Source organism: Rattus norvegicus, chromosome 8 (assembly GCF_036323735.1).
Source record: "Rattus norvegicus strain BN/NHsdMcwi chromosome 8, GRCr8, whole genome shotgun sequence".
NCBI classification, from domain to species: Eukaryota; Metazoa; Chordata; class Mammalia; order Rodentia; family Muridae; genus Rattus; species Rattus norvegicus.
Window position 1 is genome coordinate 78,390,371 of NC_086026.1, and position 18,667 is coordinate 78,409,037.

At 44.8% G+C, this 18,667-nt stretch overlaps 1 protein-coding gene and 1 long non-coding RNA gene across 3 annotated transcripts in view; both read left to right on the top strand.

Moving 5' to 3' along the window:
• Rora (RAR-related orphan receptor A) overlaps nt 1–18,667 on the top strand; it is a 733,021-nt gene that overhangs the window by 207,661 nt on the left and 506,693 nt on the right.
• Nucleotides 1–18,667, top strand: part of LOC120094342 (uncharacterized) — a 235,481-nt gene that overhangs the window by 174,873 nt on the left and 41,941 nt on the right. The window contains exon 2 of the long non-coding RNA XR_005488663.2: nt 1–18,667. This exon is cut by the window's right edge and continues 41,941 nt beyond it. This is a non-coding gene — a long non-coding RNA (uncharacterized LOC120094342).

Here is an 18,667-nt window from a genome sequence, read left to right on the forward strand (position 1 = left end):
ATGGGGTAACTGAAGTGAAATGCTCTGCCCCAAGATGAAGAGACCTCAAGGGACTGCCTTGATATTTGAATACAGCTGATACAATGAAGACCTGAGATGTTCTGGTTCCTCACATATGCTAGCTAAGCAAGCCCATGCTTAGCTCCCAAGGTTACCTCAGGTTAGCATGTTGCTACCACACTAAGGTTGTTTACCTACACCGTGCACAGTAGCCTGTGAATGAACATACCGCGGGCTGTATACATCCCTATGTACATCACATACAACCCTCATAGTGCCACTCCACTAGTATGATGTCATGTGACTCATACACAGGTCCCTTATGGGGGCTAAACCACAGACAGCATGTTCATGTTCACAGGATTGCCCAGCACAACATAGTTTGCTGGTGTGTTTATTAATTGTGCTTCTAGGTCCTGCTCTATCACTTTTCACCTAAAGGACAATTTTGTGACAGATTCTCTTACTGAACCTGGAGCTAGGATAGCGACTAGAAGAACTCAGTAATCCTGTCTCCACCTGCCACTGTCCTAGGGTTATAGTCATGCATGTTGCCATGTCTGGCTTTTTTTCCTTCTGTAAGTGCTGGAGATTCAAACGCAGGTCCACATGTGTATGGCACAAGTAATCTCACCTATTAAGCCACCTCTCCAGTACCTAATCTCCTTTCTTGGGACAGAACCCAAGACATGACCTACCATGACTCAGGATCCTCATTTTTTTTATAGTCATTCAGGTAACAAATGAAGCATCCTACCTCCAGAGTTCTGAGATGCCTGATGATTATACCAGTAGCTGGTAAGTTTCTGATTTTTACAGTGAATTGCATCCTAACTACGAGGCACCAATGACCTTATTAGTGCAAGGGTTTGTTACTCAGGAGGCTGTGAAGATAGGTGAGGGAATCGGAAATGTCCTCAGAACAAGCTAGGGTGCCCTTGAAGCTTCCTCAGCTTGTGGCTAATGTGGTTTGAGTTATTCTTTAGGGAAAAGACTCGGGCTCCGTGGTGTGTGATGGATTAGAGCAGTCTCCACAATCTAATTGTTGTAGCATGAAGCTTTGAATCAAGAAGTGAAGGGCCTTTGGTCAATATTTTTGTCTCAACAGTTCTGAATGCAAAGTCTTAAAGTGCTTCTGAGTTGTAGTGCGGGGCGAAGCTTGGTGGCTGTCACCATACATAGGCAGTATTATTTTCAATAGAGCTCACCTCATTCATGGTATATAAATTTAGGGCCTGCCTCATCTATCCCAGGGAGCCAAAGAGGGGGGAAAGAAATGAGACATATCGGTGTTATAGAACTCTGATACCAGTTTTGGGGGGGACTTGAAGGGAAAATGTAGTATTCAATGCTGGCTTCACAGACACATTGCAGAGGACTACTGGTGATATTACACAGCAGCTCCTTGGAGTGCAAACGTGGGGCTTCTGAGAAGTTGCCACTTCTTTCAGTGGTTGAGCAAGACAAATGGCAGTGCTAGACAGAGAGAGAGAAAAAAAAGGCCAAGAGACTGTAAGTTGAACATGGACCACACTAGGTGCCAACATCAGAGGAGTACTTTGAAGACCGGAAAAAGAATCAAGAGTGAGCTATGATGGGGAGAGAATGAAGGTACAGAGTGATTGACAGCCCTTGGAAAAGGTGATCAAACTGCTTTTATCAAAAGGGTAAGATGCACTCAGGAGAGCAGGAAAGAGAAGAAACAAGTGTACAACATTATAGATGGTGTTGTCGGGGTCTTGAAGTTGACCCAATGCCTCCTATTTTGAGAGAAGCACTGGTAAGATCAGTCTTGTCTGAAATAACCTTCCCTCTCTGTAGCATCTCTGCCAGTTATCAGTGGCACTCAACTATCTAGAACCAAGACTAAGTTTCCACTTCCCTCTAACTGCCGTGTCTGTCTTATTTCTTGTGTGTGTGTGTGTGTGTGTGTGTGTGTGTGTGTGTGTGTGTGTGTGTGTGTTAGTGCTTTCACTCATATATATATATGTGTAGAGGCCAGATGCCAACATCACACGTCTTCCTCCGTCATACTCTACCTTAGTTTTGAGACAAGGCTCTCCATGAGCCTAGAGCTCGTGCATTCAGCTACACTGGCTGCCCTGTAAGCCCCTGAGGTCTACCCATTTTCACGCCCAGTCTGTTTTTATGTGGATGCCAGATTTAGGTCCTTGTGTTTCCACGGCATACAGTTTACCCACCGAGCCACCTTTCCAGCCCCTCAGTCTTGTTTCTTATAATTGTACAGACTTCTGTAAGTTAACAGACAGAATCTGCTCTGTACTTGATGAGTGACTGGCAAACATCACCAAGAATTACTGCTCAGAAGGAGAAGCTGCCCAGGGGAAGACTTTTCCCCCCTTTAAAGGAAGGGCATGATGAAGGACAGGCATGGGGAAATTTTTGTCACTTTAAAATCTGGGCAGCAAAGCCTGAGAACAAATGGGGTTATCATGACACTGTTAGAAATTTGGGGCGAGTGATGCCGGCAATATCAATTTCAGAGGCACTGGGCTGGCGCGCTGTGTAATCTATTCCACCGGGCATGTTCCGGGAGCTGTGAAGCCAGTGCAGCTTCCGTGCCTCGCAGCCACTAGGCCCTTTTGTATTAGAGAGCTTTGGAGATGTTAAGAGCATTTGGGGATCTTAGCAGAACTAAAAAAGATCCTTCCTTTCACAGCATGTATTAGATAAGATGGAAGGAAAGTCAAGGGGGAATTGAGCTCAATAAACTTGTTGTGCTGAGCCCCTCAGCCTGGACACAGAGGTTGTTGTTGGCTTTTTCAGTTACTTAGTCTCAGAAAGAGCACAGGTTAATTGGTGAGTCCATTTAGCGGGTGTTCTGGTATACACAGATGTGTGCACATGTGTATAAATACAAATCAAGTGTTCGCAGCTGTATCTGTATGTATAGGTAAGTTCATTGCATTCAGGCACATACATATTCCTTATACATGTATGTTTACTCTGAGATCAATACCTTAACATGTACATATGTACTACCCATGGGAAGATGTACTGATATCCATGTAGGCTGTGAGTTCAGTGTCTACATATATCATATATGCAGGTATATACGTACGTGCAAATATTCCCAGATGTGGTAGTACCCACTGATAGTCCCAGAATTTGGAAGACAGAGACAGGAGGATTAGGAGTTCAAGGTTTCTTAGCTATGTCACAAGTGAGAAGGTAGCCTGGGCTACATGAGACCCTGCTTCTCAAACCATAAAGAACAGCAGTGTGATGATTTGAAAGAAATGTCCTTCAGAGTCTCTGAAATCTGAACATTTGGTCCCCAGTTAGTTTGGGAAGGTTTGGTGGTAGATTTTTGCCGGAGGAGCTCTATCACTGGGAATAGAAGCCTTTGCCCATTCCTAGTTCCCTCTGTCTACTTCCTTCATACCTGAACTTGAAGATTAGCGATCTCAGGGTCTGTGCTTCTGCCCCCATGCCTACCTACCACACACTGCTCCCCCACCCCTGCCAGGACAGACTCTTAATCCTCTGGGACCCTCGGCTGAAATCAACTCTTCTGCAAGTTGCTTTGCTCAGAGTGTTTTATCCCAGTGACAGAAAAACAGTGAATACAAGCAGTACCAACACCGAACAGAGACCTCTGAGTATAAAAACGTGGGGGAAATCCTTGCCAGTGGACACAAATGTCCATCCCTGTGATGTAGAGACTGCCAACTCCTTTCCATTATGCAATATTCCTGTAATTTTCTGTCTCTGCTTCCTTTGTTCCCCCCCTTGGTTCCCGAAGCAATCCTGAATGCTAAGAGGGGAAAGGCATCCCACAAGCTCACCCAATGCTTGCCCTCCAGCTGTCTCAGCTGCTGTAGATCCCAGCTAGAACCAAAGTGAGCCAGCCCCCTGACTCTCCTGGCTTGAAACGTCCTGTCCTTCACTGAGGAGTGCCAGGTCAAGGTCCCCCTGAGTGAGTGAGCACCTGGATTAGAGTCAACTTGATCGGTTTTCTGCTCCGTCGTATTTTAGCACGAAAATAATGGGCTAATAAATGACCGCACGCAGAGTTCTATGGGGGCCACAGGTCATAAATAGCAAAGGCAGGTATTTGAACTTTTGAATAAGTAGTGAAGGCATTTATTCGAATTTTTTGACCAGTTTTCTGGAGAAGCAGTGCTTGTTCATTCTTAAAGGGAACCTCTTCTCTCAGATAGGTCTGAACATGACGCGCTTCCATAGCGTCTACACTGTTTATTTGCCTTGAAACCCCTTTGCTCCTTGGGTGACATAACCCACGAACTCACTTACTCCGGAGCCAGACTGAAGCTGGATTTCATGGTAAAGCTTTGCTGGAACACCGGTTAGAAAAAGAAGGGACATATGTTTGTCTCCAGGAAGGTTGGGAATGGAAATCAATGCAAAAATATGCTTTCTGGCAAGTTGTCACTTTTAATATGAAGTCAGAAAACCCAAGACAGCTTTGTTTTCCTTTTTCGTTTTTGTGGGGGCGGGGGTCATGGTGGGAGGTGGGGACTTGTAGCTGATCTTCTTTTCTTGCTTCCTGGTTTTTGCTAGAAAGAAACGTGTTCCTTTCCCACCTACCGCTGCTCCCCTGAGCTGCAATATCTGTCCAAGCTCATCCTTTTAAGTGCTCAGTCCTAGAGAAAGGAGAATAAAGGAGCCAACCGTGATTTAAAATATATATGTACTGCCTTTTTTTTTTTTTTAAGCTTGCAAACTGGGATTTCTCGACTCAATTTGTGTTCTTGAGACAGTGGAGTCAAGTTTATATATAGTTTTTGATGTAGGACCTAATTAGGTTCTCAGCATATCTTAATACTTTCTGCTACATCTGCATTAAAGATACCGTTGCATACATTTGCATCTCATTTACATAAAAAGTTAGCCGTGCCTCTTTTACAACAACCACTTTCACTCGATACCACGGGCAGCAAAGTATTTCGAAAAGGCATGCAATAGTCCACAACGACTCCAAATGTGCCCTATGTTCTGTGGCATTGCCCGTGTGTATAACTGACTTGTTCCCGCGGGGCACTTAAGGTTAAATCAACAAATAAGAAGACAGTAATTGGAAAAAGTCTGAATTATGTGATGTATTCAGCTTGGGAGAGAAGGGCCTGACTGATGTTTTTATTGATGCTCTTTGCAGTTTTAGCCACAATAATAAGCCAGTGGCAATCGTAGTGGAAGTTAGTGACATGTTTCACAGAAGAGGGGCTAACCTTGCCATCAAAGCCTTCATTCATGTCCTTATTCATTCATGCGTCTTCAGATGAGTCTATGTGGGGCAACCTTATTTCCAGGTCTCCTTTAATGAGTCTCGGGCTTATCTGGGCCATTTTCCTTTAAAATTGAACATTCACCTGGGGATTATCCCAGCCCCTCATCCCCTCAAAAAGAGCTGCTTCCTGCTTTGCACTCTGGGTTTTCCAGGATGTTCTTAGGTTTTAACCTACTCCGTGACTGTCTGCCATCTTGTTACCCTCTTCTATTCTTTACCCTTTGTGGCTCCCAAACCTTTAGACAACCTTTCTAGGCATTGCTCATAAGCACCTGGATACAGCGAGCCTGCCAGTGAGGAGTAGACACTACTAATCATGGAACCCACTGTTCGTTTTGGAGAACACACTCCTTCCTTGCAAATAATCCTAACCAAACAGGTCTGGGAGTCATGACACACTTCTGCCTCCTCTTGGAGGTCCGCAGTGCAAAGAGTCACATCTTGCTATTTCCTGAGGCTGATAGGCCATGGAAGCCTGTGTTGGCATGCCCTAGGAGACCGCTCTTCCATAGTGACGTAAGTAATGAGTTTCCATAAGGACAGCAGAGACATTAACCATAAGAACCAGAGGGATGTCTTCAATAGCACAGCAGCAGCTCGGGCTTTGTGTATGTGACTTCTTCTTATACGTGCAGAACCAGGTTAAGTTCAGTGCCATGGTAGAGAGGAGACCCTGAGACCCAAAGGAGTTAAGCAACTCCTACTTAGGATGCTAATAAGAGAAAGGGAGAGAGTTGAGCTCAGGTTGGCTCTTGTATTCAGTCTACAGTCCCTTTGTCCAACCTAACATTTCAGCCCCCAGAAGTCCCTACTTGTGAGATGGCACGATTGAGGTCCTTTCCCACTCTCCCCTGGTTTCTCCATTGTTCTCAGAAACTGTTATGTATTGTACTAGAAACAGGCCCTTGGGGTGGGGGGTTGGGGCTGTGCTTCCCAAATATTCTGCTCTGCCCATTCCAATGTAACTAAAGTTTCTTTACTTAAAATGTTTTTGGCTGAATATCTCGACTTCCGAGTGCAGCCTTACCAGTGCATTTTAAATGCTTTTCCACAATGCTGATTAAGGCATTTTACAGTTTGATGTGAATTTGTAACTGGTTTTCCAAACTGCAAGACAGGAAGGATTAAAACAACAGCAACAAGAACTAATCCTTGCCTAGTAGGAAAGTCCCTCCCCAAATCCTTGGATTAAAATAGAATCTGTCAGCAGGGTTTCCTTGTCTTTGGAGACTGAGATCAGTCTCAGGTGGGGAAGCTTCCAACACCCGGGCCTGGCAAGTCCACTCTTTAGAGGTATTGCTGCAACTCTCGTATTTATTGATAGGCACACTCATTCTCTCGACGGTGGTAATTAACGGGGTGCTTACATCTTACTTTTCAGTAGTTTAATGAGCTTCAGGCTATGGGGGAGATCCGGCGGTGGCTGAGAAGCAGATGCCGGAAGAAGATGCAGAAAATGAATCGGGGTGGAAAAAAATGAGGCTTTTAACAGATTAAAACATCACTGACTAAAAACCACCTCAGAACAAACCTTGCTAAGGCAGGAGTGTTGAAAACTCCCTGAGATCTTTCTGGGGAGAAAAGTCCCTTTCCCCTTTCACTAACCACACTCTTGATGGTGGCTGCCCATTTGTCTTCCTAGCCTCTTGGCCCGGTCTGTGCCAGCCATGTGAAGTGAAAAATGGATCAGAAAACGGAACTTGCTCCCTGCTTGGTGCTTGTAGCTGAAGTATTTCATCATATCGGGGCTTAGAATAAGTGTGTCTAATCCGCACTTAATTTTGCCTTAAACAGCTGGACCTATGACCCTAGTTAACCTGTGTTTCCTATTCTCCTCTCATCCGTTGGAAATGAGGTTCACAGAATACAGATTTGGAAAGGCATAAATTCTAAGGTCCTAAGAAGACAGGAATAGAAGCCAACGTGACCTCAATATATCAGCAGCAAAGCTGAAGTGCAATGAGGACAAATGGAAGGTAGGATGTGATGTCCACTGGGTGACCTCACAGAGTGCACTTGCCAGACACTGGGTGGCAAGAAAGCCTCTTGCTTGTTGACACGAGGAACCTGCACTGGTGACTGGAGGACCTGCTAGGAACAAGGGAGCAAGCCAAGCATCTTGCCCCCGTTAGCTCGCAGCTACCCTGCTGTCACCTGCAGGAACCATCTAGCCAGCTCTGTGCCGTTTGTTTTCTCACTTTCTAGATGTGGAAGTGGTGGTGCAGGTCAGTAAAATAACTCTCTCAAGTGTTCCGTTAGTCAGTGACTTAGCTTCATACCGTGCTCTTTCCACTTGACCGAGAACGATTCATTATAGAGTCCTTAATATAGAGCCGTGCGTTAAAAAGTTCCTGAGTGTATTAACTCTGATTTTTGCTCAAGAATGAGAAGTGACAATGCTTTTGGTGCGCTATACATTAATTGCGATTTAAAAGAAAACAATGATTAGGAGAAACTGAAACAAGTTCAAAGAGCAGCAAAAAAGGAAGCTGAGAAAGTCAAACCAGGTTTCTTAGGGAAAGCTCAAGGTGTTTGGGAGTATTTAGCCAGAAGGAGTGCAGCTATAGGCTGAGGGAAGGACTCATGGCCTAGAAACAGCTTAAGCCAATAAAGAAGATTTACATTTTACACAAATATTTGCAGTGTACAGAGCATTTCCAGGTCAGGCATCTTGGTTTCTCACACCATCATGGGGGGCAGGAGTCCGCAAAGCATTTCTGTAAAGAGCTAGAGAGTTAAATGTGTTTAGCTTGGCGGGCCACATACTCTCTGTCACTCCACTGTGCTGTCCTAAGTCACAGAAGCTGCCAGAGCTGGCTCCAAAGCAGCTAAGTACAACTGTTACCCAATAAAACTTTATTTATTAAAAGGAGTGACAAGCCAGATGTGGCTCACAGATCATGGGCCAAACATGAAGTTATTATGAACACCGAAATATGAAGGAAGATATTCATAGGTACTTTTTATATGTAAAATCTACACATGAAATCATAAGCATGTATTTTTCACGCCTGTGAAATTGAAGGCAAATAAATCCCTATGACATAGGTGAGGGAAGTAGAGGTCAGAAAAGTGACTCGGCTTGTCTAGCAATGGGCTCTAGGACTAGACTCTTCCTTCTCTGGGTCAAGCTGTGTTGCTCGATACCCTCAGCTCAGCTTGTATTGCCATAGAGATTTCAGTATAGTTTATCATCTCACGAGACTGTCAGTGGCTTATGGGGGGAATTAAATTTGGAGCCTGTGAATCAAGAGATTTGACAGCAACCTGATGTACTAAATGGTGTCTACATGGCATTTGAGAAAGGGCGTGTTGTCCAAAACATTCAAGGACTGGGGGGACACTACTCCCATCCAGAGCGATTCTCTGGTATGTGTGAGGCCTTGAGTTTAGTTTCCACCACAGAAAACAAGAAGGCAAGCAAAAAGGGGAGAGGGAAAGGAGAAGAAGAGGAAAGAAGAAAAACATATATTTGTGAATCTGAATTTTCTATTATTAGGTTATCTTTTGGAGACAAGTTGATTTCATATGGAGGACGGTGTTTCTGTCCTTGGAGGGAATGTAGAAAGTAGTTTACTAGTTCATTCGTACACTTACCTCATTGGAGCTGAGCAAAGGCTGGGGTAGAAAAGCTAAAACGGCTGGAGGAACAACTTAGTGTTTGTGGGGCCTGCAGGGTAGGGCGGAAGGCTATAAGCAGACGTTGTATAATTGGAGTGTTCCATAGGAACAGGTGGGGGAAATTAATATTGTCAGCTAAGTTCACTGCATGCACAGAGCCATCTTCTTGTTCACATTCTTGCTGTGGCTCCTGCTGAGCCTGGCGAGGCTGAGCACCCACACGGAGCCCGCCCCCAGGAGCACAGTCCCTGTGCAAAGCCGTCTATTCGTGGACTGCCACAGCCTTTGAATTCATGCAATAGATACTTCAGTATCTGGGAAATGACCTCCAGTATGGACCCTTGAATGGAGATCCCCTCCCCGCATCCTACAGTGTGAACCCCAGACCCTACATGTCTGCCAGCCAGCTGGATACTGAAGATCCTTGGCCAGCGGTTCCCCCTTCCAAACACAAAACAAACATCATCCTTCAAACAATCCGTGAGTAAAGTACCCTGATCAGACATAAGAGGTGGGGACATTGAGGCTTAGAGGCTCACAGTAAGAGTTGCTGAGATGGCTCATCAGAGCCGGGCTTTCTGGGAGGTGTGAGTGAAGGGCCCCCTTCTTGGGCATCTCTGGGATCCCTGGGTGGTTGGACAGGTGCGCGTCTTCTCTATGTGTTCACTTGGTTTTTCATCCCTCTGTCAAAATACCTAAGAGAAAAGGCCACTTTAAAAAGGAAAAGCTTATTTGGTTGCAGAGGTGTCCATTTGTGATGGCTGGCTTTATAGTTTCTGAGCCTGCTATGAGACCGATCATGGTAGATGGGCATGGTGACTCAAAACTGTTCCCTTCCTCACAGTCAGGAAGCAGAGAGGTAGGAAAGGGCCTTGCACAGGATGTGCTCCGCAAAGGCAAGCCTTTAGTGACATATTTCTTCCAGCTAGGCCCTACCCTCCCATTAGTGCACAAACCCATCAGTGAATTCATCCCATGACCAATTCTGAGCCCCGATGTTCCCATTCCCTCTCAATAACTGGACCTAGCTGAGGCCTCTAGCACACAGCCTTTGGGGTTCCATTTTATATCCAAACCGTCACACCATGCAATAAGCTTCCTAGGTTCCTCCTGATAGAGGTGGATGCTGAGGTGAGACCTGGAGAAAACAGGGCAGGCTCCCTGCAAGTGGGTGTGCCATTCTTCATGAGGCTCCATGAGCTGAACTGTGGATGAAGAGCGTTTGCCTCTGTTTATCCATGGAAGCTCTAAGTGGGCACTGTAACAAACATGGTCAAGCCTGGGCTGATTGGGGTTCAAACCTATAAATTAGAATGTTCCTGAGCCTGCTTCTCAGCAACGGCCAGAGTGGTCCAGTGTCCGTAATAGGTGAAGTAGCTATTTCCTCCTCCTCCTCCTCCTCCCCCTCCTCCTCTTCATCCCCCTCCTCCTCCTCCCCCTCCTCTTCTTCATCCTCCTCCTCTTCATCCCCCCCTCCTCCCCCTCCTCCTCTTCATCCTCCTCTTCATCTTCCTCCTCCTCTTCCTCCTCTCCCTCCTCCTCCTCCTCTTCCACTTCTTCTTCCTCTTCCTGTTCCTCCTCCTTCTCCTCCTCCTCCCCCTCCTCCTCTTCATATTCCTCCTCTTCATCCTCCTCCTCTTCATCCTCCTCCTCTTCATCCTCCTCCTCCTCCCCTCCTCCTCTTCATCTTCCTCCTCCTCTTCCTCCTCTCCCTCCTCCTCCTCTTCCTCCTCCTCCTCATCTTCCTCCTCCTCCTCCTCTTCCACTTCTTCTTCTTCTTCCTGTTCCTCCTCCCCCTCCTTCTCCTCCTCCTCCCCCTCCTTCTCCTTCTCCTCCTCCTCCTCCTCCTCCTCCTCCTCCTCCTCCTCCTCCTCCTCCTCCTCCTCTTCTTCTTCTTCTTCTTCTTCTTCTTCTTCTTCTTCTTCTTCTTCTTCTTCTTCTTCTTCTTCTTCAAGTATCCTTTATCAGACAGACATTCAGTTGAAGAAAGTTTTCCCTAGTCTGTCCTTGAGGAATTTAGAGGAAATGCCACTCTCTTCTCTTTCAATTTATGCTTTTATTTCAGACTCCAAATGCATACCTGAAGTAACTCAGGTGTATGCAGTTGCATGTACTTGGAAAGATTACAAGACTGGTGTGGTAGCTCAGCTGTTTAGAGCATTGGCTGCTCTGGCCAAGGACTTGAGTTCAGTTCCCAGCATCCACAGGAGGCAGCTCGCAACCGCCTGTAACTCCGGCTCCAGGAGATCTGATGCCTCAGAGTTCTGTGGTCACCTGCACTCACGTGCACATACCCACACACAGATATACACATGCATTGAAAAATAGACAATAGAAAAATAAATTGAGAAAACAGAGAGCTAATGTGAAGAGTCTGTGGTTCTCAACATTGTTGGGTTTCATGCAAGTATTGGAATCCTTTTTCAAATCCGAGCCCTCATCTTAGAACCCAGAAACGTTGATACCTGGCAGTGACTTGAATGAGAATAGCTGCTATAAGCGCGTAGGTTTGAATTCTCGTTCCCTAGTTGGGACCTTTCACTATTTGGGAAACACTGGGAAATATGGCTTTGTTGGAGGAGCTGTGTCTCTGGGGTTGGGTGACTCGTGCCTTCCCTTAGGTGCTCTCTGCTTCCCGTGTGTGGATCCAGATGTGAGCTCTCAGCTGTCTCTGCCTCCTTATCGTCACTCCCTCCTCCTGGCCTCTAGTCCTCTGGGACCATAAGCCCAATTAAATACTTGTTTTAAAAAAAATAAGTTACTTCGGTCATGGTATTTTATCACAGCAACAGAAAAGTAATTAAAACCTGTTAGGATCTAAAAGAAAAGAAAAACAGATGACGAGGATGGTAGATGCCATAAAGAAGGGTGGTGGAAGCTAACGTGAAAGCGGACAGAGATGATCTGAGGAGAAATTCAAAACAAAGACATCAGAAGTAGAGACAGGCTGAGCTCAGAGCAGGGGTGCTCTGGGTTCAAATGCGTCCTCCTGCTGTCCCCTATACAGCTTACAATCCTCCCTGGACCTTCAGGTCCCTTTATTTTGTGTAGAGATAATCATAAAAGTCCTATAAAGTATTTATGTGGCATAAGTGGGCGTAGTTCCTTGGCTCAGAAAAAGACCTAGACACTGGGTTTATTGGTGTAGGCTGAAGGAGAGGAGCTTTCAGGAGTGTCCAGTTAGCTTTTCTGTTGCTGTGATAAAACACTGACCAGAAGCAACTTGGGCATGAAACAGTATGTTTGGCTTACACTTCCAAGTTGCTGTCTGCCACTGAGGGAAGTAAAAGCAGGAAATCATGGAGGGACACATCATCCTGGTCCCTTCTCTAGTTGACTCATAGGTCATGTTTACCTGGTTTTCTTAAATGGCTCAGGACCAAGGGATAGTGCTGCCAACAGTGGGCTGGGCCCTCCGGCATGAACAAGCAGTCAGGACAGTTTTACATAGACGTGCTCACAAGCCAGTCTGACCCAGGAGATTTTTCAGTTGCAGTTTCCCCTTCCCAGGTGACTCCAGGATGTTTCAAGTTAACAAAACAAAACTGCAAAAACCTAACTAGCATGTGGTGGGTGTGGGGTGAATTCTTCTCCTGTTTGAAGTCAATAATTTCAAATCCTAAAACCATGGAACCTTCTTACTGTACATAGACATGACGTAGCACCCTCATATTACCAGGGGGGCTACATTTCACCATAATCTTATGAGCCCAGAATAGAATCTTGGAGGTGTACAGATGGATATTCTGGGGAAGGTGATTATGGTACTTCAGGGGGCTCCTCTTGCAGACACCTTCCCCAGGATGCCATTCAATTCCCAGTTCAGTGCCCCCTGCAAATTCTCTATGGGAAAGCATCCCATGTTCTCTCAAGCAGAAGTGATTCTTCCCCAAAGCCAGGCATTTCCATAAACTAGACTCCTCCTCCTGCCAGCATCTTTTCTTTGTAACAGGGGCTGGTTAGACTGTAACTCAAAGCACATGCTGCAAGCTTGTTTCTCTCTGCCTAAATCTGAGTTTAATAAAAAGTAGCAGTGAAGCATATGTTTAAAATGAGGCAGTGCAGCTGGGGGCAGAGACGAAAAGGAAACAGGGCGCTTTATTAGCTGTGTCTTTCATTTTCATGTGCAGAGAATTTTAAGACTCAATTGTTCCCTCCAAAGTTGTAGCCGAATCCGCATGACTGCCCATGTCCCGTCTTGGTCTTTATTTCCTATGGGTCAACACGATGTTGATACTGAGGGAAACAATGTCCAAAGCTATGGGTGTCAGTTAGCAATTTAATGAATGACCATCCTCTTTACATGTCAGTTGTCCAGGTTAATAATATTGGGGCTAGCAGAGTGCTCCCTCAAGGGTGAACTAGGGTATTATGTAATCAGCTGTAGACACTGTTAAGCCCTCTTGGATTGTAGCTCTGGATTTGTGAGCTCTAAATCTCTTCAGGACCAACCAGATTCTTTGCCATTAATAGCTTCATTAAGACCATCCATTTGTCACAAATCAGTGATTCATCTTGGATTTATTATGGTGTGAATAAACTTGATTTATTTTTCTTGACTGAGTTTTAAAGATGAACTGAAGGCGAGATGTCTTGATGTAACTGTCTACACCAAGTTGCCTGTGATTGTTTAAGAAGAGGGCCATGCCCAGAACTGTGGCTTGCGTCACTTAGCTTTTCATTGTTTTAAGAAAGTATTTGAGGCAAGGTGAGGCTGTAAAGGAAATATAGTGACTGGGGCACACTTTGAGAGACCCAAGAATATGGCAATGACATCTTGCTCAGTTCTGGTGATGCCTTTCTCTCACAAGCAGCACCTAGGAATGCATGGCCAGTGTAGAGACTGTGTGTATCCCTGTGTGGCTGCTTCTTGCTCCTCTTAAAAAGGCACCAGGATTCTGTCCCCAGACCTCTACCCAGATGACTATAGAAACCCAATCAGCACTCAAAGACCCCACACAGTAAACTTGGTTCTACCTTCTTAATATCAGAGGAATAAACCACCGTCTTCATTTGAGGTGTGTGTGTGTAGGGGGGTGACAAGTATGTTCTGATACAGTGAAGCCAGGGCTGTAAACTTTAAGCCCTTTTGGACTCATGTATCCTTTCTATAATGCTCCTCATTAGTCACATTGGGCAGCCACTCTCCTTACCCATCCTTTCACCCAAATGGGCTTCAAGAAAGCATCCAGACAGAGCGTGGGTCGGAGAACACCTTGTGAAGATTCCTCTTCCAAAAGTGTTAGCATTGAAAAGCTTTCAGGACTCAAAGGGATGAATCACCCATGGCATATAACATTCTGTCAGATCCGTATTCTAATTTGCCACTCACAGCAGTCTTGGGAAGGAAGTCTGTTTTGAACTCCACTTAAGAGATGCCGAAACCAAGACTCATCTGAGGGAGTTGCTGAGAGCTGGTAAGCTGCAGGCCTTGGCTTTTTCTGGTCTTTCTAAGTATATGAACCAAGTATTTGTCCCTGGTCAGAGGCAGCAGGGAAAGACATTATGTTCCTGTTTCATTTTTACCTCATCTGTGACCAGATCTTTACTGTTATTTGTGGGTTGGTATACTGGGGAAGCTTTGGGGACAACATGGAGTATTTTTCCCATACACAACAATGTAGAAAGCAGCCAGAGGCCCTAAGTCTAGTAGAGATGAGGGACATGTTATTTCTCCCATAGGGTTTGGTCCTTTCTTGCAAGTGATTACGTAAGTTCCCTGGCTGTAGCTATAAATCACAGGGAGAGGTTGGTTTCCCTCTCCCTTCTGGTAATCAGACCTGTTATATTAGGAGTCAAGAAAACACGATAATGTCTGGCGAGGCCCTGTCCCCAGAGCCAGCCTGTGCTTTCTTTCATTCCTGTGCCCTTCAGCATCTGCTCCCTTATAAGTCCCATGGGTACAGGAGGAGGGGGGTGGTCCTTTAAAAAGCCTGTGCTAAGCATCTTCAGCTCTCACACACTCAGTGTGATAAATGTTTTTCTCTTGGATGAAACCAGTCATGAGATACAGTGGACAGTGAGTTCGATTTTTCCTCTTTTGTTCCTTTGCTTTACCCCACAACAGAGTTTTTACGTTCTCCATGCCACCTGACACATGTTCACTTACTGTTTGACCTTAAGGGACTGGAGAGGTGGTGCAGCATTTCAAAGTGTCCGCTGTTCCTGCAAAGGGCCCGGTTTCAGTTCCCAGCGCTCACATCGGGCAGCTCACAAATGGTTGTGACTCCAGTTCCAGGGAATTTGAAGCCTTCTTCTGTGGGAAGGCAGAGACAAGGCCATCCCTGGAGTCCTCTGACCAGCAAGCCTATCCGAACTGGTGAATTCTGGGATTAGTGAGATAAACATGCTATCTCAAAAGTAACAAGGTTGACAGCAGCTTAGGAAGACACTAAACACTGGTCTATGAACTGCACACGGGTACATATGTGTGCATGTATACACACAGGCACACATTCACTCTCACACACAGCCCCCCACATGCATTTATGCCCCCTACATACAATAAAAATAATAAGTAAATATTGGTCTTATCTACACGCTAAGCTATAGGTAATTTTTAAAAAATCTCTTACAGATTGACAAATGATTACAATTATTTTTAGAACAAAGTGGATCAAAACAATGAATGAAACATGAACTTTAAAGAATAAATACAGAGGTAGAAATTTTACCAACAACTCGCTGCTTAATGAAATATCTGGTTCTTTTTCTATTAGTTCAGCTACTCGCTGTCCAGTTACTATCGATAAAGGTCCAATATCAGTTCTATTAGAGTCTAACTTTAGCCTCTGTGGCTAGAAATGGTGAGAGACACTGTCTACTGCATATGCAACGGGAGTGACCAGGGTTCTCTTAGAGTGCTGTTGTCTTTGTCTTCGAATTTCTGAGTTGTGTGCTAAAATAACCTACAGGTGACCAGTGAAGTGATCTGCCAGGGGCTAAATTGTTAGGGTTTTCAATTTGTGTGCAAAGCAAATAATTGCCGGCCATCTTGGGGTAGGCTTTGGATATGAAGGGATCCTGCTGTTTCTGGGGGAACTGAGGCTCCCTTCCGGTAACCTTAGTCTCCTTAGTTAACTTAGGAACAGACATGAGGGAAGTCCAATGACATTTTATTGTAGTCGAAGAGAAAAACAATAGGGAAGTTACGCTGTCCATCTAGGCAGCTTCCCGAGGAAAGAAAATGGAGGGAAGAGAGTAAGGCAAAGCCATCAGTTTGTAGTGGAGATTGTCAGGTGCTGCATGGTGAAAGAAGAGGGGGCTTCAGAGAGAGGGGAAGCCCAGAGTGGCAGGGGAAGCATGCTTACCGCCAGTATCCAAGTAACCCCAGCCCCATAGTGCAGGAGGGGGCTGCAAGTGCGTGCTGTGAGAGGGTAAGAGAAAAGTACACTGTCTCATTTAGGACATAATAATGCCTCGTACCTCCTTTTGGTAGCTTGGAATGCCAGTTTCCATCCAGGGTTAGAGATAACACTTAGAACCCAGCCCAAATAACTTCACCTTAACATAACATAATGTGAATGGGAATACTAGGAAAATAGGAGGTGGGTGAGCCTAGGAACCGCTGTGGAAGGGTTAGGGGAAGAACTGAAGAAGCTGAAGGGAATGGCAACCCCACAGGAAGACCAACAGTGTCAACGAACCTGGACCCCTGGGAGCTCCCAGAGGTCAACTAAGCCAGCAACCAAAGAGCATACACAGGCTGCAGACGACCCCCCATCACCCTCTGCACATATGTAGCAGAGGATGGCACTAAAAATTAGTACTTTCTCACATTGTGAGACAATATGTATGGATAATATGTGTCTACTCCAAATATTGGTAATTCCAGATTAACTGGCCAGTTCATTCAGTCTTTTCCTGTCTGACAATGTTGCTACATAATTATGGAAAGTGCTTTTTATCATATCCCTTAAATACATATTCATCAAACCATGTATCTGCAGATTTAGTGCATTGAGGGCATAGAAACTGTGCCCTAATTATCGTCTTGATTTAATCAACCAGCCAAGTCAGATTTATTTTGTGTCAGAGAAAGTCTGATTCTAGTTTTCAATGAACACATCTTTCAGAATCCCCGTGAGAACCATACCACTTCTGAATGTGAATTTTATCATAGAGCTTGACTACAGTGAGGTATGTGAAGACAGATTTCTTCCTTCCTTCCTTCCTTCCTCCCTTTCTTTCTTTCTTTCTTTCTTTCTTCCTTTCTTTCTTTCTTTCTTTCATTTTGATGAACAGAGCTTCAGTGAATGCAGGCAAGGATTGGAGTATACTTTTCTTGTCTCTGTGAACAGGCACTTCAAGAAAGGACTTTGGCTGACCACTCTAACAGGGAAAGAAAGACTTCTCCAAGACCAGGGGTTGTAATGCACAGAGACCTGGAGTTAGGACTTGGAAAGCCAGTAAAATATGTCCACTAGTTGCCTCCTTCTTCTTTGTGATCCTTTATGCATCTCAACAAGTGAGAAGACAATCACAGCCAATCTAAAGAAGGTAATTGTATTTCCCCTCTTAAATCACAAAAGAAATAACACCTTCACATAAAAATCACATGTCGATAAATACAAATCTTTAAGCTTACCAAAGAGCTTGTTGGATATTTTAGAGACTATACATTTATAAGCACATGTATATTCAAATATACATAAATGCGTGGTTGGAAGTCGAGTCCTGTGGATTAGACCAGTGCAGACCTGGGTTTAATTATTCATTTTCTTACTTTCTAATTTCTTTGTAAAAGCTGTCTCTTTCTCTCTCTCTCTGCGTGTGCGGGTGCGTGTACGTGTGTGTGTGTGTGTGTGTGTGTGCGTGTGTGTGTGAGTGTGTTATACTATGGGGTTGTTGGATTAAATGTGGTAATTTGAACATATTGGACATATGTAGATGGTATAGATACATATAGATATATAAATGTAAAAAATATTACATGTTAGTCTTTTCTGCCAAACACTGCAAAACTTTTGTTTAGGACAAGGAACTCCAAAGTTTTTGTTTTTTTTTTTAATCTCCCCTACCTTATAAAATCATTGTGCTGCTGTCTGGGAATTTAAGCAACTTAACTGGCCAATGTTTTTCCTATTCCATTCATTTCTTCTGGTCTGATTCTATTAAAAGCAGTTAATTGAAAACGACAGTGGTCAGAACCCCAGACAATAAGCAAAAGACACAGTCATCACTTGTTCGGAATAAAAAAAAACAACAAATGTTGTCGTCCAATTCTGCCCTGTCCCTCACCATATCCCCCATTTCTTGGTCCTCTTCTTTTGTGAGCAGTATACCATTCCGATTGTAAGTGACATTGGGTCTTATCCAGACATGTTAATTGATTGGAGTGGTGGCCTCTTTCTTTGTGACCCTGAATTTACTTCTAACATAAATATAGATCTCTCTTGAATTTAATTTTGGACACACTCCCCACCCCATCTCCCACACTGCTATAAGCAAGGGGTTTAATTTCCTTAAGTGTGTGCATCACAACAACGCTAAACAATTGTCCCGACTGGGGCGTGGTGGAGGGTCTTCCTGTGTGGGGTGGCTTCTGACAACTTGCTACACTGCTGTGAGGGACATCTACTGCAAACGCCTGACTGCTGGATAAGCTGCCACCCGTGACATCGGGGCAGCACAGTGCACAGTCACAGCATCCACAACACTCTGCCCACCTCAATTCCAGAAAGGTTATCAATTTATATTCCAACTCTGAGCAGACAGGAAGTGTCAGTTTGCATAAGCCCTCGTCAACAGTGGCCTCATCTTCCTTTTTCCTCT